Genomic DNA, 25840 nt, shown 5'->3' on the forward strand with positions numbered 1-25840 from the left:
TCTCTCTGTCCATCTCCCTCCACTTTTTGCCGCCACACTTTATCTACCCGTCACACCTTTGATCGCCTCACAGACGGTGGAATAAAGGACGGAGGGTGAATATAAAGAGACGACCGCCCTTCAAAATAAAATCCTCCCCCCCCCTTTCATTGCAGGTTGCCATAGCAACAGTTAGGCTTTTCCCAAGAGGCGCAGCTTTTGTTATTTCTTTTTTCATCTCTTGTGCACATGATTGCTTATCGCTTGGTTTAGCTGTTAATAACAGGCTCATGAAAAAAGATGAAAAACAAATGGAGAGCGTTTTTTTCCCGCTCTCTCCGACGGGCTGACCGAGGCGGCCGCGCGCCCGCTAACGAGGCCGGCGCTCAGGGTGCATTAATTGCAATCTGTAACAGATTTGTTTTTTTTATTTTATTTTTTTAATTAACTGCTTGAGCAGCTTGAGATCAACAGCGAGCCCGCCAGCGTCATCCGAAGTCATTTACAATCAGCGTGCCTCCGACTTGAAACTTTTAATTAGGTGGCGCGGTGGCTCCCCCCCGGCGGACTCCCGCGCAGGGACCGCCTCTACACGTACAGCCGCGCAAAAGCTTCACTCGTTAAGCGAAGCCTAATGAAGTGCGTGTTAATTGGGTGCCATTATCATTGATTAGCGTCTTATCAGCCTTCCATCTGAGTTTTAAAGACAATCGTTTGTGGCTACACAGGTTGCATTGTGGGAGTCGGTCGCTCTGCTCCCGGACTTCAGACGCATCTATATGCAAAGAAGCATAGCTAACCTGAAGCCGAAGCACAAATCCAGCCGGTAATAACGTTTGATAGGACAAATTGGAATATTTGAGATGACTAAAGTGGATCCGGCCTCACAGTTAATCCCTTATTAATCCCACCTGGAGGGAAGAGACCCGGCGTGTGAGAGACTCTCAGTAATCACACAATACTCAGGATGTTGTGTTCAGATGTATCGTGAAATAACATTTCACAAATAAATGTTCTTTCGTTCATATTTAATTGAATTAGCTCTAATTGATAATTAAAAAGGTAAAACTGCTACAAACTGGCCTGACTGGATTGATTTCAGTCACCGTTCAGCAATGGGAGCCAATCAGAACCAATCTAGTTTTGTGATGCATTAGCTGGATTTTACACATCACAATCCGTTCACAGGTGTTGGGGAGTACTACTGCATAGGGATGCCCCCTGAAACCCGGTTCTAATAGGGAACCGGTTCTAAAGTAGTAAAACCAAATAATTGATAAGATCCGGAGTTTACGGTTCTGCTATCGGTACTTTAGAAGTTAGGGAGGGAGATCTGGGAGGAAAAAAGCAGCATCTCAAACCTCAAACCTGTCTCTGTGTCTTTGCACGAGGGGCGGAGTCGTGCTTTACTCTGAAACACACACACACACACACACACCGACTACGGCGTGAGACACACATCATGGCTACATTTTACTCCAGTAGATGCTGAGAACTCTCGTTGTGTCAAATGCTATAAAACCTTCACGAGTGAGGGAGGAAACAGCAGCAATCTCTGAAAACATCTGCCCAACAAGCAGAACATAAAGGAGCAGAACTCCTTTCATAAGGAGAACAGACCTTAAATTAAAGCTGATTGCTTAGCTAATTGTTTAGCTGCAGAAGTATTATAAAGATTTTTTTCCTTTTTGTATTGCTGCTCAAGAAAAACTATTTGTTTCCATAAAAGAAAAATAAAGCAATGTGGATTCTTTTATTTAAATATTGATTTTCTCTCATAATATCATCAAAAAGAACCGATCAAAGTATCGATCATAGCACTAGTATTGATAAAATCTTAACGATACACGAATATTACTGCATATGTAATACTCAAATGAGCCTCGCAGTTGTGTGCCTCCGTTTACAGCCCTGTCTGTCCTAAATTACATCACTCCATCATTTCATCCTATTAGACATATTAGTAATTCTTCAGTTTTGTGGATGTTTGTGCCAAAATTTGAAGAAATTCCTTCAAGACCAGACAGACGCAAATCCTAAAAAGCACAATGCCTCGGGCCACGGCTGAAATAGTTCTCTAGAGCGTTTTGTTTCGTGGCTCCTTACAGTGTGAGGTCTGATAAACTGCCTCAAGTTATGTCGCTAGTAACAGTGAGACACGTCAGGTAATAATGTCAACAGTCAGGTGGTAGCCAATCAGCTGATGAAGGAGCATCTACTTGTGAAGCATGAATGAATTGATGGATGATCTGAATGCTAAGTATTAAGAGATGTGGCTTCGGGCGCCTTTGATTACGGCTCAGAACACGAGTGCATCACTTCTCTGTTTCTGTGGAAGTAGACTGAGAGGACACATTTCCATCAAGACGGCAGCTTGTTGGGTTTTTTCCGCTCTGTGTCGGAAAATCACACCACCCATTAGCGAACGTACACACATCTAGGTCGTTACCACAGCAACCAATGCAGATAGTTGTGCATGAAAACCCCAAAATCTGACGTGATCACGCGCAGCGCCGAGATGGAAAGGCAGTTTTACACAGGGATCGGAGAAACACCGTGTGCTCGTGGTGTAAACACAGTGCGATGTCGATGACCTCGAGCTGTGAGGAAGCACAGTCCCTGGTAAACAAGTCACGGTAATAAGAAGGAGCTGTTGATGTCGGCAAATATACAACACAGCCTGTGTGGAGGGTGTTTGAAAGGCTCCTAACACCAGGAGGAAAAACAGGATATTCTTTTTGCAATCTGTCTGTTATGAGACCTCGACTTTATAAAAGAGTAGATACAAAATATTTAACGTAGAGAAAGAGGAAAAACTCAAAACAGAGCCCAAAAGAGGCATTTGGAGATTTTGGACAGGTCTGTCTACTGCCAACTGCACTTTTGTTTGCGATAAGTGTTGGATGCTAGAGCCGGGTCCGTTTCCGGTTCCATCGGTCCGGTGTATGAGCTAAACCGGTTTGATTTTATGCAACCACGACACGGTATGGCAAATTAAAAAGAAGCCTTCATCAGCAACCTGCTGAAAAAAGTTAAGACGGTTAGCCTTGAAGTTAGCGACAACTTCAGCCCGGGCTAACTTAAGGTGGGCTGACTTTTAAGATGGACTAGCTAATCTCGTTTAAGTGACATTTTAGTGATGCCGGGTCAAGTGCGACACCCAGTCGTTAAGATACGGTACACCGGTTTTCACACTGGCCCAGCCTTATACTAAAAGTGCACTGCTTCTGTGCTCGATCTGTTTGTTTCATCTTGTTTTAACGAAACAATCTGCAAAAAACTGTACTCATGGTCATCATGGTGTTCAACGATACACCGAGGTTTGATATGATGAAGAGGACCATCGTCACCCCGGCTGCTGCTTTGACCACCACATTCTTAGCTATGAATAAAGTAGCACTCTTTACTTAACCTGCTGTTGAATTTTTCAAAAACAACCTTTTTTTCTCTGGAGTCCCCTTTAATCCTCCTTTCAAGTCTGTCTCACAGGTTGGGCTGTGATTTGGGAAAAGGCTCCGAGCTATTCCTTAGTGCGGCGACCTATTTTCATTATTTAGAGGTGCGCTTCATTCTGCTCACACACTGACCCTCTCTGTACTCCTCTGTGGACGCAGACAGTTCACCGAGGGATCGTTTATTGACTTGTGTTTAATTAGTCTGCAGTATTCCAATAACGCATCCGTGCTGCAGTCTGGAGCTGACCTCAGTGCGCCGCCCAAGTTGCCGAAATGTGTTGAGTGTGTGGGTGTGTGCACTTATCTGGATGTGTGTGTGTGTGCTGAAGAAGGTACCTGAGCTTTATCAGACAGTTTCCACACTGGCCTGGTTTTAACAATGCTGACGTTACACACACCCCCCCCCCTGCTCCTACAGCAGCCCCACCTCCCTGAGTCTGATACCATCAGTGCTGTTCCTGTCTTGGCTGATCTGGCTAGGTTCAGCTGAGGCCAGCTACTACTATAGATACAGATCCATTGAACTTTAGGAGGGAGACAAAAGAGTCTTCGCTATGAGAAACGATGGACGCATTATTAAAGAGAAGACACAGCAGTTCTAGTTCGTCACTGCAGGCTTCTGGGTAAATTATCAGAGACATTTTAATATGTTTTGTTAGTTTCCTCTGTTCACTGCAGCAGCTGAGGTTTAAGAGATGCATGTAGACGCCTATACAGACACTGCTCAAATGTAAGAGTCCTTCTGACCAGTAACCTCTCCGATAGAACACGTATCATTAGTAATTTTAAATATCACTGAGAAAATGATGGTGATGAATTGTCAAGAATTAAGGCTTCAAAGTAGAAATGTTTCACTTTGATCCCTGACGTAGCCTGTGGGGGAACAGACAACATCCATTTCATTACTTTTCACTGTTTCCACAACTCTGTTCTCTGTTTCTGCTCCCTCTCACGAGGTCAAACATCACGGGAGCGCCATCGTCTTTCTGTCAACGTTTGTTTATGTCTGAATGAAGCCGTGAGGAACAAACAGCAACAGATGCTCGTGTTTGAATTACATAAAGCCATCACTTTTGGCAGCTTGATAAAGCTGGCAACGATGCCAGCCTGGTCTCCTAAAGGAAATGGTCCCAAGCAACAAAACTGCATTGTCGATTACGCTTCGAGGGAAATGTGTTTTTTCCGGGATTACGTTTGTTTTTGACGTTAAACAAATACGTTTGTTATCATAGTCCTAAACTCAGGACTTTCACCCAGGAGGCCGCTGTTCCTGTCCTGTGTGAAACCAAAGGCAAAAGTGCCATGTTGTACTTGTTCTAATTTAAAGATCCAGTGTGTAGGATTTAGGGGGATCTATTGGCAGAAATGGATGATAATGGTCATAACTATGTTTTCATTATGGTATAAACACCTGAAGCTAAGAATTGTATTTTTCGTTAGCTTAGTCCTTCATATCTACATAGGGAATGGGTCCTCTTCACGGATTAACAGAAAGACAGATTGGCAGTGAGAGCTACCATGGATGAACAGACATTGAAGTGGTGAAAGTAAAAAACCTAAACTTTATCGAAGGAAAATGCAAATACTGCCTCCACAGTTTCAGTGACAGGTGAAGCCTGGTAAGTGAGCAGAAACACTTCAGCAAAGTTGAGTGCTAGAGATGGAGCCAAAGTAGAGGAGTACTTGTAGAAGATGGAGGAGAGGATTCACAGGACAGCAGACCTCATTTTCTCTGCTCTGCTTCAGACCAACGCAGTGCTGTACCTGACACTTACACGGCCTCTTGGCTGTAACACCTCGCGGCTTGAGAGCTCCTCTGGCCGACAGACATCGTGCCGTCGGTCGGCTCCAGGATCAGATTGAGCTCCGGGTTACCTGTCCGCCCGGCTCCGACCAATTTAGTGGCCCAGACAGAATTAGGAGAATGTTCTGCCTTGACGGAGCGCAACACAAAGCTAAAATCTGAGGGTTTGCGGGGCCTCGAAAGAGTCGCTCAACCGAAAAGACAGTCCTCCGAGTCCGAGCTGTGGAGTCGGCATCCCTCAGCCTCCTGGGAGCAAACGGAGCCACCAACTGCCCTCTCTGCTAATCTTATCTCCACCGTGGACACAGACAGTAAACACAGCGTGCGCTATCTGTAATAAATCACCTCCAGCCGACAGAGACTCTGTGGTAAGGAGGGACAATGCAGCATGATAATGTTGCAGGAAAACGACCCGCTGCTGTCATTGGAGCTTCTTTTAGCTCTGCTGCCGGCCGGCTCGCCATGAATGCTGCCATTTACATATTTTACACCAGATTGAAATGGCTAAACGCTCCAGCCCAGCTGTTCCCGCGTCTGTATTGGTGCTGATGAAGTGAATTAGCAGGCTAAATCTGGCAGCGCGGGGTCCGGGGTCCAGTAATGAGAGAGCCGATTCTAAATAAGTTGTGGCTGATTGTTGGCTGACGCCGTCGTGGAGCAGTTGGCTTTTCTCTTATCTGCATTTAAAAGGCAAACAAAACTCGATGTGTTGGCTGCGGCCGTCCTTGCCTGCGGATCCGTGTCTCTGTGTGTCTTTTTATTTGCGCGCGCATGTGTCTCTGTTCGGGTGACAGATGCTGTAAAAGTGGGCACACTTGTCACCGTAGCGACTCAAGTGTGCTGTCGAGCTGAAGAGGAGAGAATAGAGTGCTGAAGGCACGGTGTCCTTTATAAGGACAACCTGGAAGTTGCCATTGTGCTGGTTCCCTCAACAAAAGGACAATGGGATTTCTCATTTGGATTTTGGATTACAGCAGAAAACTAGAAAATTTCTAAAGAAATTTTGACAGTGTGGCTTCTACTGCCCGAAGAAATCGCAATATATACACACGCCAATGTTACCGGTAGTGTCATTCAGGTTCAATTGAGATAGCGCTACTCTCTTTTCTGCATTTCAGATTAATACTCTTGGATTGAATCTTGTATTTGTGGGGCTTTTATTTCGAAAGGGTGGGACTGGGTGGGTGAGAGAGGGGGAGAGGAGACAGAATCATAATGCTTGACACTAAAATGAGAGGCGTCATCACAAGCATTCGAGTTAGAATTCATTCTGTGGGGCTTTTAATTTGAAATGGGGGGGGGGGGGGGGGGGGGGGGGGGGAGAGGGGAAAAGTCCTCTAAAAATATCTAAGACCTGAATGACTATGATAGAGAGAGACACAGAGAGGGAGAGAGAGACAGACAGAAAAATAGACAGAGAGGAGAGTGAGACAGAGTGAGGGAGAGAGACAGGCAGACAGACAGTGAGAGGGGAAAAGTCCTCTAAAAATATCTAAGACCTGAATGACTGAATGACTGTATGAGAGTGAGCGAGAGCGAGACTGATCTCTCTGGCAATCTTTCTCATTTGGTGATTGTCCTATGTTTTATCATTTACAGCTTACATGACTATTGTCCTGCTCTGCCATGTCTTTCCTCGTCTCTCCCTCTTGTGTCGCGGTGTGTGTAAATGTCACTCGAATCAGGAAACTTATCAGAATACCCATATTTGATTGGCTGAGCTGCATCACGTATATCTCTAAATCATGTGTGTGCGCTTTTATTTAAAAATGGGGGGGGGGCAGTCTCCAAGACCTGAATGACTGTATGAGAGAGAGACACAGAGAGAGAGAGAGAGAGAGAGAGAGACAGACAGAGAGAGAGAGGGAGAGGAGTGTATGTGTGTGTGTCTCAGTGCCTCTGTGTGTTTATCAACATCACTAATGAGCTCATATAAACACCTGTGTGCTTGGGTGCATGTTGGTGATTGGAGCACCTGTGTGTTAGAGGCTAATTAAGAGAGAGTGAACAGTGATTTCCAACAAAACTACCTGTCAAACATATGCCCTTCATACCAAAACCATGAGACTAATCAATAAAATATGGATACCGTGAGAGAGATAAGACTCTGGCAAACGCGGAGATGTGTTTTTTATGTTTGTGGTCTTAAAAATGTGAGCTTGAGCGCAATATACAAAATTGGTACCGTCTGTTTTCTTTGAGAAATGAGTGGTCAGATTTAACATGGAGTCTAATGGAGCAGTTGGTTGGAGTTCATGTCGCTCTGTGGCTCTTTGAGCCAAATGTGTAAGTCCGTTGGATTCCACAGACATCTGTGTGCGACAGCACAACATTTCCAAGCTTTTTGGCCAAAAATGGTGTATAAAGAGTAAAAATTGTGGGAGCTAGAGCAATTTATTTGGAAAAATCACAGAATATTTTCCTGCTCCGCTCCACTCTGACGGTTATGCTCTCACTCTAGCTCTTAACGAGCCGTGCAATACACACCCATTATAAAATCTGAAACAGACCCAAAATTTTCCTGAAACTTAATCTGTGACTTCATGAAAACTGTGCTAGCTATCAAAATGTCCATTTGGCTCAATAAAGTGCAGCGTTTTGTCTACGTTTTAAACTTTGAATCATGTTTCTACGTTAATGTGGGCCCAAAGTTAAGTGTTTTTTTTAGCTCTCTTCACGCCGCAACCCCATTCAAGTGAATGGAGAACTTTTGCTCAGTTTTTGGGGATTTTCGGGAATTTTCGGGAAAACCGCTTTGGCGAATCTCTCCGAAAAATAGATAGCACACTATTCCCGATCAGGCCGCACATTTTGATGTATTTTTCATGCCGCTGTTGGCAATGCTGTGTGAGGAGAGGCGCGCCAAACTTTTGGATAAAGCTGATGATGATTATTATTATTAAGCCCGATGGATAATATACAGTGTGCTTTGGCACAGGCAGTTTTACTGCCTTGTGCCACAAAGCCACACTGAATAAGCTCAATGCCAAACAAACATTGATGATACTTGTACTGTCTGTTCAGCAAGATAATCCTCACCAATGAACACCCCTCTTATGATGAAACGAACTACACCACGGTCACATGACTTCACGTCATCACCACTGAGGTGAAGGCCGAATGATGTTCTAGGGATGATGTTTAGTTGTCTCATTTAGACACCTGCAGGGTTGCCACTCTTCTCTGGAGATCCTTTTCCAGGATCCGTATGAAGGACAGGGATCACGCCAAGTCAAGTCTGATTTAGAAGACGTGCGGTCTATGGCTACACTTTATCTACGACATCATACGTATCTTACACACTTAGAAATGATAACAAACCGGTCATATAGTAATATATAATAAGAAAAACTACCACAGTTACCTGCCAGCAGTGGCTAATATTTACATTGAAGGATATTGTAACTTACATTGTTCAGCGTTTCGGCCACTTAAATACATTTGTATTAAATATATTTCCCGCCCCAATCTCATTGGCTTTAGGTCATCGCCGGTCAGAACAATTCTCACATGACAGGATTTGGACTCGCAGACAGGTCGAGATATTTACCATGCTACATATCTTTGGAAATTCACACATGGCGATCGCCGCTCACTGGAGCGAGTGCTAATTTTATTTCTGATCTGAGGCTTTGTCCAAAAACTTTCGGCGAGTAGAAAACTGGGGCTAAAACGTTGTAGTGTAAACCCAGCATAAGGCTGAAGATACTTTGTATGGTACTACTGGCTGAGGGCCTTGTGGTGATCAGAGTTTAACCACCTTCTGAAACACAACATACAGGACAAACACACACTATAGTGGCTGCACTTTTGCATGGTGCTGCTGCGCCAGGAGCCAAGGAGATAAAGACGGAAATAGAAAGAGGAAAAAGCAAACATTGGAGTGGAAAACAAAATGGGGCTCGTATGCATGGACACCAACCGCCTGCACCGAGGAACATGCTCGGTTATATAAGGACAATGTATATTCAGCTTCCACTGTACTGTGTTGTGTCCCTGAAGCACAGAACCCCCCCCCCACACACACACACACACACTCGTATATTCAGAGCATAGTGGTTCTGACTGCTGTGTAGGAGTCAAATTAAGAGTGAGCTGATCCAGCGTGGCAGCGCCGCGAAGGCTCGAGTGGAGAAAAGAGCAATGGAGGAGGAAGGGTGAGGAAAAGGAGAGACGGGAGGACGGGCGGAGGAGTGAGCCAAGTTAATGGATGGAGGATATTACACGGAGGGGGAATAATGAGAGGGAGGGACAGCTTAATGAGGGACGGGGTGGGGGTGATAAAGGCTGCGTACTCAGTTAACAGGGCTATATGGAGCACCGGCTCTATTACAGTGGGGAGTCGGGGACATCATAATCCCTGTGGCCTTATAAGTAATTACTGTGTGATAGAGAAAGAGAACGGTGAGGCCTATCTGCTGTCAGCAGAATTGGAATGAACTCCCTAACGGTTATTTCACTGCACCGGGCTTTTATGTGCGCGCATGTGTGTCTGTGTGTGTGTGTGTGTGCGTTACCCTTTTAAGATTTGAACGGTTGACTTTCAGAGTGAGAGCGTTTGTGCAAAGGGAGGGCTTTTTTTTTCTGCATCACTTCTATAAGAGAGTTAGGTCGGGGGGGCGTAGGAGGTGGGTTTTATGGGTAAAGGCATCTGTAGAAAAAGCACAAAGAGTGTGTTTACCTCCTCTGAGAGTGGATCATAAGACGGCAGGAGGCCCGGACAGTGTGTTCTGCAGGCGGGCTTTTATCTACCCGCTCTGCGGATACACAGTAACCAGGCTGCTGCAGTGTACACACACTCACACTGTTGAGTTAAGCAAAAAGAGGATAAAACACCAGCATCACGTGTTCCTGTAGATGGCTGTGTTCCTGTAGCTAACGCTTCAGCGTGCCATGTGTCGGGTAAAAGCAGAGCAGGAGCGCTGTGCTGGTAAATTCATTTGTTTCTGTGTTAGTTGTTAGCTGATCTTACCAGGATTATTTTCAGACTGCTGAGCAACCCGGAATTCATAAGTGAATTGTTTAAGCTGCACACAGTCTCCGGCCATTTGCCTCTAGCTCTCTGTTACTGTATAAACAGGAAAAGTAGTCCCTGCTTCAACAAATATACTACATTATATTTGTATTAGTGCTGGGCAAGTTAACGCGTTAATTTCACGTTAACGCATTCATTAATTAACGCCGACAATTATCTTATCGCGCCTTAACGCATTATTTTTATTTATTATTATTATTGTAATAGACTGTCTCATGTTTATCGTTTTGTATTGGAGATGATATGTCCCTTCAGGGTTGCTGTAGAGATAAGGCGACTTCCGCTTCTGGTCGGGGGGGGGTTAGAAATAAACAGAGAAGCCTGGGCTGAACGAGAAGTCTGGTCTGCTGACTCCGCTTATTACCGTCTTATAAATGCCCCTCATACACAAATCCAGGATGCTCGGTCACATTGGTGGCAGCGGTGTTTCTTATGCACCGACTACGGACTGCTACGACTAGTTTATGCTTCGGCGACTGTGAGTGTGCACTTTCTTAGCTTAGCTTAGCTGTCTCAGTTTAGCTAGCAGGCTAACTCCGCGGCACTTCAGAGAGAAAAGCGCCGCTGGTTCAAGTACAGCATGTAGGTTAGAGATGAAGACCCGTTGAAGCCCAGCTCAGGGCTGTTCGGCAGACGGTCGGCCAGCAGGGGACCATGTGGACCTGCCTGCTCCGTTTCCAGAGTTTCCTCGGCTGGGTGAGACAGTCTGTTACATTATTTTGAAAGTGTGTGCACTGGCAGCGGTGGAGGAAGTCTTCGGCAGACTACGTTGATGCAGTGTGTGGGAAAAGTATAGATAAACTAAAGCAAGACAAGCTAACAAATGCTACAGAGAAGTGGAGACAAACTGCAGCCGATTAGTATTGTGGAAGATGTCGGTCTGAGGAGCGTTCTCAAGGTGCGTTCGCGTCGCGTTTGGTGTGAACGCAGCTTTAGGATCGCAACGAATGACAGCACGTATGAGCCTCCCTCAAGACGCACTGTCACAAGAAGAATACACGAGTTGTATTAAAGGAGAGGACTACAAAAGTGACGGCGTTACAACGTGCAGCAGCTGTTGCTCTCACTGGAGGCTACTGGACATCGCTGGGTCACCATCATCACCTCGGTTACAGCATTATTATTATTGATGAACAGTAGAGCTGCATTCACATGCTCTGACTGTCATGAAGACAAACATTTAGCTGAAACGTGCTGAAACATTTTATTCCTGTTGCACAGCAGTGGAACGTTTCACATACGGTCAGCACACTGAGCACAGATAGTGAAGAGATAGAACTGCTGCTGTGTAAAGGGAATACTGCTGCTAACAACAACCTGATGTGTTTACAAACCAAATGTTATTTCCCTTTTGTTCATATAGCAGTACTTTTAGAATAAAAGTGCACAATACACTACTTTTGAATTCATTATTGAAATTTGCCATAACAATGCGATTAATCGCGATTAAATATTTTAATCGTTGCCCAGCACTGATTTGTATACATTCAAACTGCCTCCCTTGTTCAGGTTCATGTACTAAATGTCCTCATACATCATTAAAGAATATTGACTCTTTTGGTTCTCGGGGTCACGATGTGATTGAGGTGCTATTCTCAGATCTTCTCCGCCATAAAGGCGGTGTGGTGAATTATGGTATGGAAGCAGAGTAAAGGTTGTGTTAGATTATTGGAGTTCTTGCATTTGAAAAGTCATGTATTCATGCTAAACTTTCACAAGTAAAACACTTGTTACGTAAAAGTTTTCTGTATCTCTCAATTCTCAGTAGCATCAAAAACAAGTTCCAAGTTATACAGAACATAAAAAATACAATTGCCTATTTATTTCTAAGAAACTTGGCAATTTCAAAAGTTACTTGTACACAAAATAACACGTTAAAACTGCTGTCACTATGTTCACGACACCGTGTCCTAGCCGTCCGCCAGCGATGAGCCGTTTAGAGCTGAACCTCTGTCGCGTCGCCATGGACGAGGAACGGCTGATTGGTGAAGTTGAAATGAGTTATCTATACCATACCTCCTCATTTCAGTACAGAAACCTACATAAGGTGGCAGCTGGCTGGAGGGAGGTTCCTACTTGCTTTTACCTGTACTGTGTGTCATTACTAGTACACATAACAACATTTAACGTGACAAACGTCAGACGACAACAGCCCGTCATTTGAGTGGATTAGAATGTCTTTGTTTTTTACAACTCTAATATATATTTGAATTTAGAATATTCAATGAAAGCAACGCAGTGTGTAGCATTGCTGTCCGTCAGTAGCAAGATCTAGATAACCCTCTATAGAATCATATCAGCATCTTAGCAGATAAGAATAATGATCCTTTCATAAATGATCATTCTTACGCAGCTTAACCGTCACAGTGTGAAATAAAGTTTTACTGACGATCGTTACTGACCGATAATCAGAAAACATATGCGGTCTGGAGATCGGCATTAATGCTTTCTAGTCGCCAATCTCTGATAACGTTACATCGCGAACAACAAATCTTGAAGGAGGAGGAGCTAGTTTGCTTTACACTACGATGCGTTCAGGCTCTGTTCAATAACGGTCTCATGATGTGTTCAAATGTAATCTGGTAAAATGTAGTTTTTGGAGAGCAACTTGAATGTAGGCTTATAGTGCAACGCAAGCTGTGTCCGACTTCATGCCTCATACCAATAATAAGTGCACACTTTTCACCAATGTAAGCAGCTGACTGTGCTCAGCAAGTATAGAATAAACCAATGCAAGTTACTGCTGTGTACCCAGAAGAAGGGATATAAAGTCTGCACCGGCAGCCGTCAATCAAACGGTGACTCTGGAGCACTGCTGCCAATTGAAAATTTGAAAAATGTCACTCAGCTTGTCAGAGAGAGATGGCCCGTCATCCCAGCAGCACTGGCTGACAGACATAATACGTTATATCACTTTTTAACTTCCTCCTAACTTTGACAGGGAAGGAGCTCCATCCTGTCTGTCTCGTGAGAAAAAGGAGCAGGCGGAGGCCGTCATCCCACCGCATCCATTTAACGTGACAGGCGCACGCTGTGCACGGCCATCCACTGGTATGGTGTTTATGTGGAAGGAAGTAATCAATTCTCGTTGAACCAAGGAAAAGGAAGTAAGTAAAAATGAGGAGGGGGAGGGGGAGAGGCTCTTCAGCTGAAGGAAAATCAATGACACTACTGTACCTGCAGGTCGGAGTCCCAGGCGTGAAACCCTTGGTGATTTCTCAGCGCTGCGATTCAGTCACCTGTGAAGATGGTGACACTATAAACTCCACACCACAGAACGTTACATCACACACTTAACTCACTATCACACACACTGCGATACAATGTTCCATTTCAACAACAAAACCCAAAGTTTGCTTCATGCAGAGTGAGCCAGACTGTTTTAAATGCTGCATTGTTTGTCAGCAACGGTCACACGGTAGCTTAGGAGGCAAGTCGGCCTTCTGTGCTCTGATTAATTAGGCATGGAGTAGTCCTCATGTTGTCTTAGTGAAAGCTCAGCTCCTGGCATTTGCTCCTTGTGTTCTTCACCGCTGCTTTGGAGGAAGGCAATAACAGGAGTGACACGTGTTAACTTGCTTTAAATAAGTGCTGCGGATCCAATTCATGCCGATGTGAAGTGTGGTTCATGCGGATTTCAACAAAGTAACCGATAAATATTCAAAGAATCTTTGAAGTGTTACACTTGTGAATGTAATTCAGTGTAATGGGTGGTAGAATGAGCGCTTAATTGGGTTGTTTTGTTGACACATTTTCTTCAAGTATCATTTATTTATCTTTACTGCATGTATAAGTAGCCCCTCCCCCCATGGAGTTTCTGAAGGGGACCACTCAATTACAAAAGTCTTCCTTCAATTGTTATGCAGTTAAGTTGAGTTTCCAACTTTGGGGCGAAGTGTGACGGCAGAGGAGAGTGACAGTCTCAGAGGAGGACAAAGAAATGTCACTCTTCCTTCTGTACGATCCGGCGCTGCAGCCAGACTGAAGACAGACAAGTGTGGTGCATATTGAGTAAGTGACCTTTCAGATAAGGTCTGGGTGGTCTTTGTCATTGTCATGAGGCCCTCAACAATAGATCCATCATCATCAATCATCATTTCATGGGCTGGGGAAGGAGTCGAAAAACCTTTTGAGCGATGAAAAATGATGTAAACAATCCAATAATATTCAAACGGGGACTTCAACTCGAGTTGTCACATTATGGGGGATATGCGAAGCTAAAGATAATTCAGTCGAATGCAACAAAAATCATCGCTGACTGAAGGTTATATCCAGTGTTTGACTGAGAACGCCGAGATTTGTGGTGCCGTTGAATTTAATGGTCTACTGAGAGGTGTTTCTAATATTTTGTCCACCCCTGAACTAAGAATCTGAATTGTGTGTTTTGTATATGTATATAGATGACTAGAACAATGAAAAAAGGATACCTTTTAGAATGTTTGATGGTTTACACTGACTGCAGAGTGGTTGAAACGGACGTGACAAAATAATAGTCTGGAGCCTTTTTACAGCAGCTAATGAAGCAAAACGACAAAAAACGATCGGCCAAGATGACAAATGATGTAAACGATCCAATAATATTCAAAGGGGGAATTCAACTCAAGTTGTCAATGTATGAGGTATAGGCAAATCTAACAAACAATGCAATATAATGCAACAAAAATCTTCACTAATTAAAAATCATACTATTTAGTGTTTTATGATTAAAAACGCTGACATTTGTGGTGCAGTTGAATTAAATGCTCTACTGAGAGGTGTTTCTAGTATTTTGTCCGCCCTTTAACTAAGAATAGACTAAATACTAGAGACACCTTTCTAATACAGTAACAACAGAACAACAGAACCTTCTGGAATGCAGGATTTCTTTTTTTTTGCTGGCCTGTTGAATTAGACTGTACTAGTTATAGCTAGGTGTACGTACCTAATATACTGACAACTGAGTGCATATTGCATGATGCATCAGCTTTAGCACTTTACTTTGTCATTGCCTCTATGTTATCCCCACCTGTGTGTTGCATGTGCTGCATGTTGTTTATCTGAGTATTTCTAATGGAGGCTTGTAAGCGGCTATAACTAACAGCTTCACACAAAAACAGTTACAGGAGCAACATTTGAATTATACCCCCCACTGAAGTGCCTCATGGAGGCTCAACATCAGTGTGGTGTTAGCTAATGTAGGCTATACAAGAATAATTTACCGTTAATTAAAACCACAGCTTGCAGTAACCTAAAATGTCACCTTCTTCTAGAATAGTTTTTTTAATTAGCCTGCAGTAACCTTATTGCACCGCTAGCTTAACTGTGCGTTTGTCTCACCGGGTTGCCGAAGTTCACAGTCGAAGAAAACGGCAACTTTCTCGAAACTTCCTGGGCACTGTGTAGCCAAATGTAACGAGTAACGAAATACTGCGAGTATAACTACGAGCATTTACTTTTCGACTGAGCCTAGGAGTCGCGTTAAAGCGCGCGAGTGGCTCGCCTCTCGGGAACACCGACTACCTTTCCATTAATTCCCCCCTCACCCCCCTCCTCCCTCCTCCTCGAGCTACTCACCTTTCCCCCGTTTGCATCGCCCCTCTCTCGGTGCGCGGCGCTTCTCCGTTCCCCTCCGCTCCTCTCTCTGAGAAGCGACACGGAGAGAGGGGATGGGTCGGATTCCAGGCGGAGGAAGATGGGAGGCGAGGCGAGCCGCGCCACTAACAGCTCCCGCCGCACCGGGAGCGCACAGCGGAGGAGCGGGCTGCAACACGACAGAGCTCCGCTTTCCGAGCCTGATATATCGCCATTATCTGGGTCAGGGATGAAGTATTCATCTCGAGCTTTCATCGCACGAGTAAAAAAATCATCCCTGCGATGGTACAATCCGGAGAGAGAGAGAGCGGGAGAGAGAGCCTGAGTGCTGGGGTAACCTATATTTGGTTAAGGGGAGCACCGCTGACACTTATTTCATGCATCAAATGAAACAGTGGGAGTTTACTGGTCTCCCTGTTGATTTGATGTTACAGTATACATATATTATTGATGAGACTGCTATAAATAATGAGTTGGGAATGTTTGGGATGAAGCTTTATGCTGGTGACAAAGCAGCAAGCTCTCTATTTTCATATCATGTTTGGACTTAAACTGTAGCTCAACACGCTGCTTTCCAGTCTGCACATTCATTTCCTGCCCTAGGCCCCACATTGGCCCACACTGATACATAGACAGGATTGATATTCTCATTATAATATTTTAGCATTACTATATATATTATATATTGTACCTGCCACCACGATTGGGCCTTATTGACCTTATGCGGCCCTAATGTAACAGGAAGACACACTGTAATCAAGCACTTTGTGTTGGCTGCTATGTGTTTTTATAATATGTGATCTTGACTATTGTCAGTGTACCCTTCTTATTTTCTCAGAAAAAAAGATAAAAGTTCAGTGATCTTGAGCAGTGAAGCAGTAACTGTTGTTTCCGCGGCCGCTGACTCTTGTTCACACAGTTCGATGCGGTTGAGCTTCCTTTACACCACATGTTTAAAGCTGCTACAGGTAACGTTCATTGTGCGTGGATTTTGGCGATCCCTGTGTACAAAATCAGAATCAGAAACCGTTTATTATAGCATAGAAGAAACTGTTCATGTGGCGTGAGGTCTTGGTCCTGATGGACCGCAGCCTCCTGTCAGATGGAAGGGGCTCGAACAGTTTATGTCCAGGGTGAGAGGGGTTGGCTACAATCTTTCTTGCTCGCTTCAGCTAAAGCGGTAGTGTGTTTTCCGAGCGCCAGACTCCCTTTAGGAAACCTCTCATTTTACTGCAGCAGAGGTCTGACAGCCTTCCCCCTCTCAGTCCTGGTTCCAGTTCTCCCCCGTGCTCCTCCCTTGCCCTCCTGCGTTCCCAGCAATACGGCATGGGTCTCCAGCATTGTGGTGCCAAAATGTATATATATAAAGTAATATACTGTATATATGGTGCATGATACACAGTCTGGCTAGGAGCCCGCCCTCTGCCTTTGTTAAGGCAGTAATGGCGACTACCATCATTCACTTCCTCACTGGCAGTCCAGCTTTTGTGTTCCTGTCATTGCTTCTAGAAAATCAAGCCCCACTTATTTTCTCAGCCATCAGGTCATTTTATTATTTCTTTTTTTCACCTCCCGTCTGCGCCTCCACCTCCTCTGAACCCCCTGCTAGCCAGACAGAGGGGACTGTGGCCCAGATATCCTGCTCTGAAGATGAGTACCAACTCGCTGTCAGCACTGCTGCTCTGCCCTCCTGGGACCTAGCCTGATTACAGCGCCATCATTCTCTCTCTCTTTAAGCTCCGGACACACACACACACACACGTGCGCGGCTGTCCGTGCACATGTGTGTTTTTTTTTTTTACAGCTCATCGTATATGCCTTTTCAACTGCGTTATTATTATTTGTCCACGCGCGTCGATATCTGCGTGGTCTCCTGTCGACTGCATTTTGGAGGCTCTCTGAAGTCTCAGAGACTTGAGATGACGGCGGAGATATTGTTTGCCTATGACAGCTGGCCGGTCGCATAATTGGCTTGTCGACATGTCACTCTCTATCTGTGATCTCTCCATTGGAGCAGAACACTGGTCCGCCGCCACATCTATAATTCAGCTGAAACTCAAACTGTCGACAGCCAGCAGTTTTCACTTGGCAAAACTTACAGCTCATAGCGCTTGACACAGGTATGTGTAAGGTATTGTGTGGGGTTTGATTCATGCCAGGTTAACAGCGGCTCTAATTGGGTCAAGGGGTGTATTTTTTCTAGTCTGTGCAAACCAATTGTTAAACCTCACTCAGAGGAAATGATCTGTTGGTCAACTTCACTGATGATGAGAACCAAACTGATCCATCTGTCCCTGGCAGATCACTGCTGTCACTTCATCAAACACTACGCTGTGACAGTTTGCTCCAGAAGAACTGTCTACGTCAGCATTTCCAACACTTCTTCAGTCAAATACGGCAGCATGGTCAGCGCTACGCTTTAAAACTATGACACCCCCCCTCCTCTGCAAGGCCTTAACTCCTGAACCCTCAGAGTCTTGAGTCGCCTCACCTACATGGTGGAGTGTGAGAGGCAGCAAGGGCTCGAAATGGGATGAATACGAATGGGACGGCACTTTGTGGCGACATATCACGCTGCCTTGACAAGCCCAAATCATGTTATGTATTGGATTGTTGGTTTTTATTTTTCATTTTGTTACTGCCTTGATGTGAACGTCTTCCAGGCTCTTGTCTAATGCTGTGTTTTTTGCGTGGCGCAATTCAATGCAAAGACGGCAATTTGCGTCCGGTGGTTCCTTCCATTCAACTCCTGTTTTGCATGTGCTGACTTTGTTGAATCAGAAATGGGGCACCCAGAGCTTTACCTCATATTAACACATATGAATGTATGTGTATGAACCAGAACATTGCTGTATTTATGCCAAGCTGACTCTATTTTGAGTGTTGATGGAGCAGGTGCAATGTTAGCAAAGCCCAGCACGAATCAATCCGAACTCCATTCAGAAAACAAGCATTTTAAAAGTTGTTTGTTTGTCATCTTTTGGCCACGCCCAACAAAGCATGAATTCAGACTTTTTACAAATCTGCATTGTTAAGTTGTTCTTTCGCCATCCTTCTTTTTTTCATTAATAACACATCATACAAATGTAAGTTCCATGCGTTGAACGCTACAAACATTTACTCGTTAACTACTCAAACTTATATTAATATTTAATATTATCACACAGACGTTAACAACTTATAGTATTTAGGATAAAATACACCCTTGTCTAGTCTAGAAAACGGTAGAAACGTTATATCTTTATATCCAGCATACATATGCCTATTTTTATTATTTTTTACCCCAGCTATAACCCCATAATTTATTATATTTATAATTGTAAAATACTGACCTAACAGTGCAATAATGTTGTGCAATAATTAAACTTTGCTTTACTCTGGCATTAATAATGCATGTATATATTCTTTACTTTTAAACTAATATTATTTTTTATTTATGCTCGATGCCGTTTTTCAGCATTACAGTTTACACTGTTTACACCATTGTTTTCATTTATTTATTTCTATTTTATTCTTCTCTATTTATATCTATATATGTGTAAAAGAAATGCCACCAAAGCTGCTTCGGAGTTTCATTTCTTTGTCCATAGGCTTAGGTTGCCGCTTCCGGAGATGCTGATAGGAAACCATGGCAACACAAATTTTGACAGTTTCTGTTTTCATTCGGACGGAGGGAGGTTCGTCCTGAAGCTTCTTTATACCCTACACCTTAAAGAAGGGTGCTTCATTTAGCCGTGAGTGTGACAACAAACAGAGTTCTCTCCGTCACAGGGTGGGAGCGTGTAGGGGGCCGCACTGGAATTCGGGCCTTCGTCACTGGATGAAACCTGTTCCGACACTGCAGCTGGTTGTCTTTGGCTGAACGCTTCAGTCGTTGCACAGAGTGACGGCAGATGTTGGGAACGGGAAGAGAAATGTAGCTCGTTCCGTGAATGCTTAATAGCATCTATTTTATTATGATCAACTATGTGATTGAGTTGCATTTTCAAAGATGTGCATTCAGAGTACTACTCACCCATTTCACCATGTAGGGAAGAGACAGCAGAGAGCTTTCATACAGGCTCAGTGTTATCAGGACACACAGCCCACCGTCTTGTATGAATAATACAATCCGATCACATCAGTGATGAGAATGAATTAATAGGGTTTTAGTGGAATTATGTGAAAGGTAGATAACTGTGTGAAGGATATGTGTAAAACAGCTATGATACAGCCTTATTAATATTATTGTGATTCATTTCAGCTGAACTGTCCCGGTTCCCCTGAGCGGATTGAAGGGCATTCAGATCACCTGCTGCGCAGGATGTGAGGACCGGCTCCTAATTGAGGATTGAGAGCAGCTTGGGGCATTCGGCCAGTCAAGGTGAGACGACGCCTTTTCTTTGGGGCGTAAGAGAGGTGCAGAACCGCACTGAACACATTCTGATCCTGATTGCGAAACCTTGAGTAAATATAAACACTCAGTTACCTGCATCGGGGCAGACATCATACATGCAACAGGCTGTATTTTTGGTTTATTTCTTATTGAAACCCCCTTTTATACACATTTCCTTATTGGAGAGGCATTTGTTTATAATTGAATAGACATTTTTGTTGTGGAGAAGGCGTGCGTGTGAACGCAGCAGTGTGCTCTTGTGGAATACCTGAAACATAATGAGTGTTGTTGCTGTTCTAGCAGCAGCAGATTAATGCCCCTGATTTTTGGAATAAGATGTAAATTATATATTTGCAGATATAATGTCAAGGAGTCCACATACTTTTGGCCGTGTAGTGAAACTTGTAGTACAGAGTGAAGGTCCAGCAGCATCAAGTACATCAAATTAAGAAAGATAAAGAAAATGTGTTTGGTTGCAGATCTAATATGAAGTTGTAAATTGATGAAAGACGTTGCAGTCATATTTCATGCCTCAGATGGGACTTCTGTGAGAACCAGGATGAGGCAGGAGGGCGGCAACCAGCTTCCACTGTCTGCATTTTAAACACCTCTAATAGTATATTCACTTCAGACATTTAATACAGACGCATACACTATATAATGTGTCTGTGCGTGCAACATTAAAGCGCTAATAGAAGTTCGACGGCGCCTAGCACGATAACCAGCATGCCACGCGCGAGCTCTAGACAATACGTATTCTGCAAAGTGAAGGGTCCGAGTCAGCGGGGGGGGGGGAGTCTCTCCCCCGTGCATGGAGCAGAGTGAGCCCCAGGCAGAGCTTCACTTCTGGGCCCGTCTCGCTAACCGCCTGCCTTCATCCCACTTTGATCACGGAGGCGCGTTGAGGAAATTCAGAGGAGCTCGACTTCAATCATCCAGCGGAGCTCCGTCTGTGAAGAGACTCGGCGTAGTGTGGCGCCGTGTGCTGGGAGACTTTTGTATGGTAATTTGTTATGGAGGTGGTGGGGGGTGGGGGGCTTTTCAAAGGAGCTCTTTGAAGTTTGCCGGTAGTGCACACGGATGCATGGCGAGATTAGAATACGCAGGAGTAATTGTTCTGTCCCAAGCAGAGATGAAACGCTGAATAAAATTCCTCAAGTTGTGACCTTCAAGTTTCGAGTCAAACTGCTTTTGTTCCAATCTGACTCGAGAAAGTAATTTGACAATCGAGACTGCTCTGCCGTTCCCTGTGAGTGACGGGAAATGGCAGGCTGGGGTCTGACGTCCTCCGTTACACAGCAGCAGCAGAATGACACAACAAACTGTAAGTTCAGAAGGTTTACACTTTAGCTTCTGGAGAGTGTTATGATGGGATAACGGGAATCATTGGGTCCAAACTGGGTCCATTGGTTCCTTCTTAAGACATTAAATGAGACGGTCCCCGAGAAAAACTACAGCATTGGATGTTGTTCAAATGTAGTCAAAGCTTGTATGTACGAAATTCAGAGCATTGCTGTAGTAGCAGTTCAGACCGACTGCGTGGTCGCAAAAAACGAGCGCCCACCTTTCGGTTTCCAGTTCAGCACTGTTTGCACTGTTAGCGCAGTTAGCACCGTCAGCTTCTAGCCGCTGGCTCAGCCGTTGTCATATTGAGAGCCTATGGAGGACAATTTCAAATTTAGCACCTGAACAGCCTTTATTAACATTCACTTGACTTGGACCTCATATGGCCGTTTGAATTTGTGATCTCACAGGTGTTTAAAGGGTGTTTAATGTCCGTCAGTGTGGATTTTAAATCCAGTATTTCCAAAGCATACAGCTCATACAGAGAAAAAGAGAGTAGTGGGGCCTGGACATGCTGGATTCTTCCAATGATGGCTTCTCGGATGGTTCTGTTTGATAAACCATCTGGCGCGTCAGGTTACCGTGCTACAAATCATCAAACAAACCAAAAACCCAACCTCTGTGGAAGAGGTAATAACGCTTGCATTTCTGCCCTAAGTCCTACGCTCAGATGTAACCGAGCAATGTAAGGAGAGCCAAGGACACGTCAAGCTGTGGCCGAACCATGCCAATGCTATTGTTGCATATAGTCATGTGTACTCTTAGAACGCTGGAAAAAAACTGTGCTCCTGTTGAGTCGTCCAACCACACCCGAAGGAAAAGAAAACCCAAAAGCTGTTACTAACGGCAACACTCGAAGGTGGAGTGAAACTCCTGCGGCCATGGAGAGGATCCAAACAGATAATTGTTGAAGCGAGGATAAGTGTGTGTGTTGCGATGCATTTGTTCAATGTTAAACTTTAAAACTTGATTACTTTCCCACCTCTGCAAACAGCTGCATCAAGTATGGAATGAAAGTTGTGTTGTCGGTTTAAGAAAGTTTAGGAATCTAATTACCACGTCTCCATGCCTCACAATGTGAACTCGCTCACTTTATACTGCAGGTTTACTGCTAAGATAGCCTGGAGCTGTAAACATGATGACCTTTCCCTGGTCGGTGTTCAATGTGTGCACGTCTTTGCTAAACATAAAACCCGTGTTTTCAGACTGTTGGTACGTAAAAGTTCAGATTCCTGCACTCGTGGGAAGAGGTTGGCAGTGCTTCAGATATGTCCAAAAGTTGTATTTTGCCAGAGAAAAAGAAAAGAATGAAAGTGAAGCAAAACTCTTCTTCATGAGAAATCATTGCACTATAGATGTAGCACACGTGTGGCTACAAGGACAACTTCTCTTTCACAGGACACCACTGTCCATTTGTGCTAGAGACCAAGCCTCATGTCACCTATCGCCTAACAGGTGTAACCCATGCAGCTGATCTCAGCGGGTTTGTTTCGTGAGTGTCAATCAGTGGCAAACCCCGTCAAGCTTGCATAGAAATAATCATGGCTACCTTAAAACGACAAACACTCCTCGTGAAGCAGCCTAATCAGCCCCGGAGGCCCCGGTGAGTACCCTCCACACTGACACAGCTTGAAGTAGTGGAGCATGTGATGTTGTGTGCTGATTCCACCGAAGGATTATTTTGTAAAAAAAATTTCGTCCACTTCGAATTGTTGATATCCGGTAAGATCTTTTGTCTGCCCTCAAGAGGTGATGAGTAAGGACTGAAGAGCAAAATAGAAAGCAAACGGCTAAACATCAGTGTTTTGAGAGGTGGACTCAATATGCATGTATTTCCTATTAGACTAAATATCTTAAAGGGCCAGTGTTTAGGTTGTGGGGTTTATATTTGTTAATATAATATACATAACTACATTTTCATATGTAGTATAATCACCTGAAAATACTTTCAATTGTTTCATATCTACGTAGGGAGCGGGTCGTCTCCACGAAGTCCGCCATGTTGCACCGCCATGTTTCTACAGTAGCCCAGAACGGACAAACCAAACACTGGCTCTAGAGAGGGCCCTTTACGTTTCTATGATACCCGAAGGCGACACCGTAAGTTCTCCACACGTTTAGAAACGGATGGGTGAGTTAAGGGTTGCTCTGTTGGTTTCAATTTACATCTTCACCCACTAGATGCCGCTAAATCCTACAAACTGTCCATTTCAAAACTAGACCCGACCAGTTTTTAGCCCCCAAAATAATACAATATTATTATTGAATTAGACCATAATGTAAATGCATGTCAAATTAAAACGGGGAACTGCATTAGTTTTGGTTGTTGGCTGGTCAAACCTTCATATTTGGGTGGGATTCAGCTGTGGACATTTGGACCCATGACCTCCATACTGCTGGAATCCTGCCTACTGTTTATGCCACTGTTCATTTTGTACTCTCAGGTTAATTAGAATGCACCAGTTTCAGGAACACCTGCTGCCTGTTCCCCAAAGCAACTCCATGTTAACACACAGGCACACCTAACTAAATTAAAGCGATTAGATATTCCCTGTGGAGTTGTTGGACCTCTAGTAGTAGGGTGGGTCAACATGAATGCTAGACCTTAGAAGTCAACTTATCCAGTCTCCAGAAGTTGGCTGTGATCTGGTTTAGCTGGTGTTGTCCACCTCTGTCTCTGTGATTACGTCTGATTAAATGAATCGTTACAAAATGACCTGACCTGACAATTTTGATCAGATTCCACAAACCATCTTATAAAAGTGTGCGTCTGTTTTTCTTTCCCATGCTGGATATTTCATTTTGAAAAGCCCTGATGTGTACATCAGGGTCGCTCCCTTCCGCTGCTCCTGCGACTGTGGGTGTTGCTGCAATCCTCAGGATGCGGAGCAGAATTCATCATTTTCACGCCTCCTTCTCTCGTCTCCTCACTTCCTCACCTCCTCCCCTCGTCTCATCTCTTTTCATCACATCTCCCCTGACCTATGCTAACAGACAGGGTTGGGAGGGTTACTTTATAATTACTAATCCCCTGTTATGACATGTAATCAGTTACCTAATCCAAGTATCACAATATTAAAGAAATCTGATTACTTTCCGTTCCTTTTGGATTACCCCAATACGAAATATGCAAATGAACCCAAATGAAAAGAAACATGTTGACATTTTTAATCATTCTAAGAGTGTGTGTAAAGAGGAAAAGGGGAACCACATCCCAGTACAGTGCAAGGTCATTTGGTACATTAGTGTTGCCGGATTTTAACTTGGAGCAGCAGCAGTACCCATATAAATGAAGATATGCAAATTTAGATTACCTGCTTTTTTTTTTACATTCCAAGCCTCTATTTGAAATTAAGGTTTGAATGTCCGTCGTCATATTCTATGATGTCATCAACCTATAAAAATGTGGAAAATGTGATTTCTTGTCAATTTGGTTATCAAGATGTAATTTCTGGTGCTGTTGGTCGACCGCTCTCACTAATACAGGCAGAGAAAGCAGTTATTGACTGCAGTGGAAATGTATGTTGCTCTTGAAAGGCTAAAGACCAACAACATGGATTTAAGCAGAATATTTTGTGAGATTAAAAACATGTTGTGAATTTTGGAAGTATTTACTTCTGTCTTTTTTTCAATACATTTCGACTTCTGGACAGAGGACTGAGGCGATTCTAGAGACGTCTGACAGCGTTGCTGCTGCGCTGTGAGACTCCTGTCTTGATGTGTAACCCTTCTAGCAATTTCTACCAAATGTGTCAGTGTTCTGATCACGTCTTACAGAAATCTTTTTTTCCTTCGGTTCCCTAATTAATCCCTTCCTGTCTGCTAACACTGTCTGATAACAGACGGAGGCAAAAACATTACCTCATCATCACTGACCTGAGGGAACACTGATGTGCTCCCATGAGCTTCAGCTTGTTGGGGAACAGGCTAATCAGCAAGTAAACAAGTGGAAAGGTGGGCAGAGTGCAGCGCAATCAATAACGGTACTGCTGTTGATTGGTGTGGCGGTAACATGTGCATGCACGCACACACACACACACATGCAGGGTCACAGAGGTCAATGTGAACAAGACAACGAGGAGGTGGGATCAGTGGTTGCTTGACATGAACAAACGAACAGGAATCTCTCAAAGTAGGTCTGCACTCCCTCTGACCTCAATTCCTCATTTCCTCTGCTGACACACACACACACGTACACACAGGTATGTTTGTTAGTGTACCTCTTCTTCACACGCGCACACGCAGCCACAGTTATTTGCACTTTCGCTCCATTAGGG

General features: G+C 44.1%; 1 protein-coding gene across 1 annotated transcript in view; it reads right to left on the minus strand.

Annotated features, from left to right (window-relative positions):
- klhdc8a (kelch domain containing 8A) overlaps window positions 1-16136 on the minus strand; it is a 32701-nt gene extending 16565 nt beyond the window's left edge. The window contains exons 1-2 of the mRNA XM_031875933.1: window positions 15827-16136; window positions 13451-13512 (exon numbers count right to left, since the gene is read on the minus strand). The gene's annotated coding sequence lies outside the window, so the exon portion shown is untranslated. The remainder of the gene's footprint in view (window positions 1-13450; window positions 13513-15826) is intronic.
- Between the last annotated feature and the right edge of the window lie 9704 nt (window positions 16137-25840).

This window comes from Anarrhichthys ocellatus, unplaced genomic scaffold (genome assembly GCF_004355925.1).
Source record: "Anarrhichthys ocellatus isolate YVR2014 unplaced genomic scaffold, GSC_Weel_1.0 scaffold100, whole genome shotgun sequence".
NCBI lineage: Eukaryota > Metazoa > Chordata > Actinopteri > Perciformes > Anarhichadidae > Anarrhichthys > Anarrhichthys ocellatus.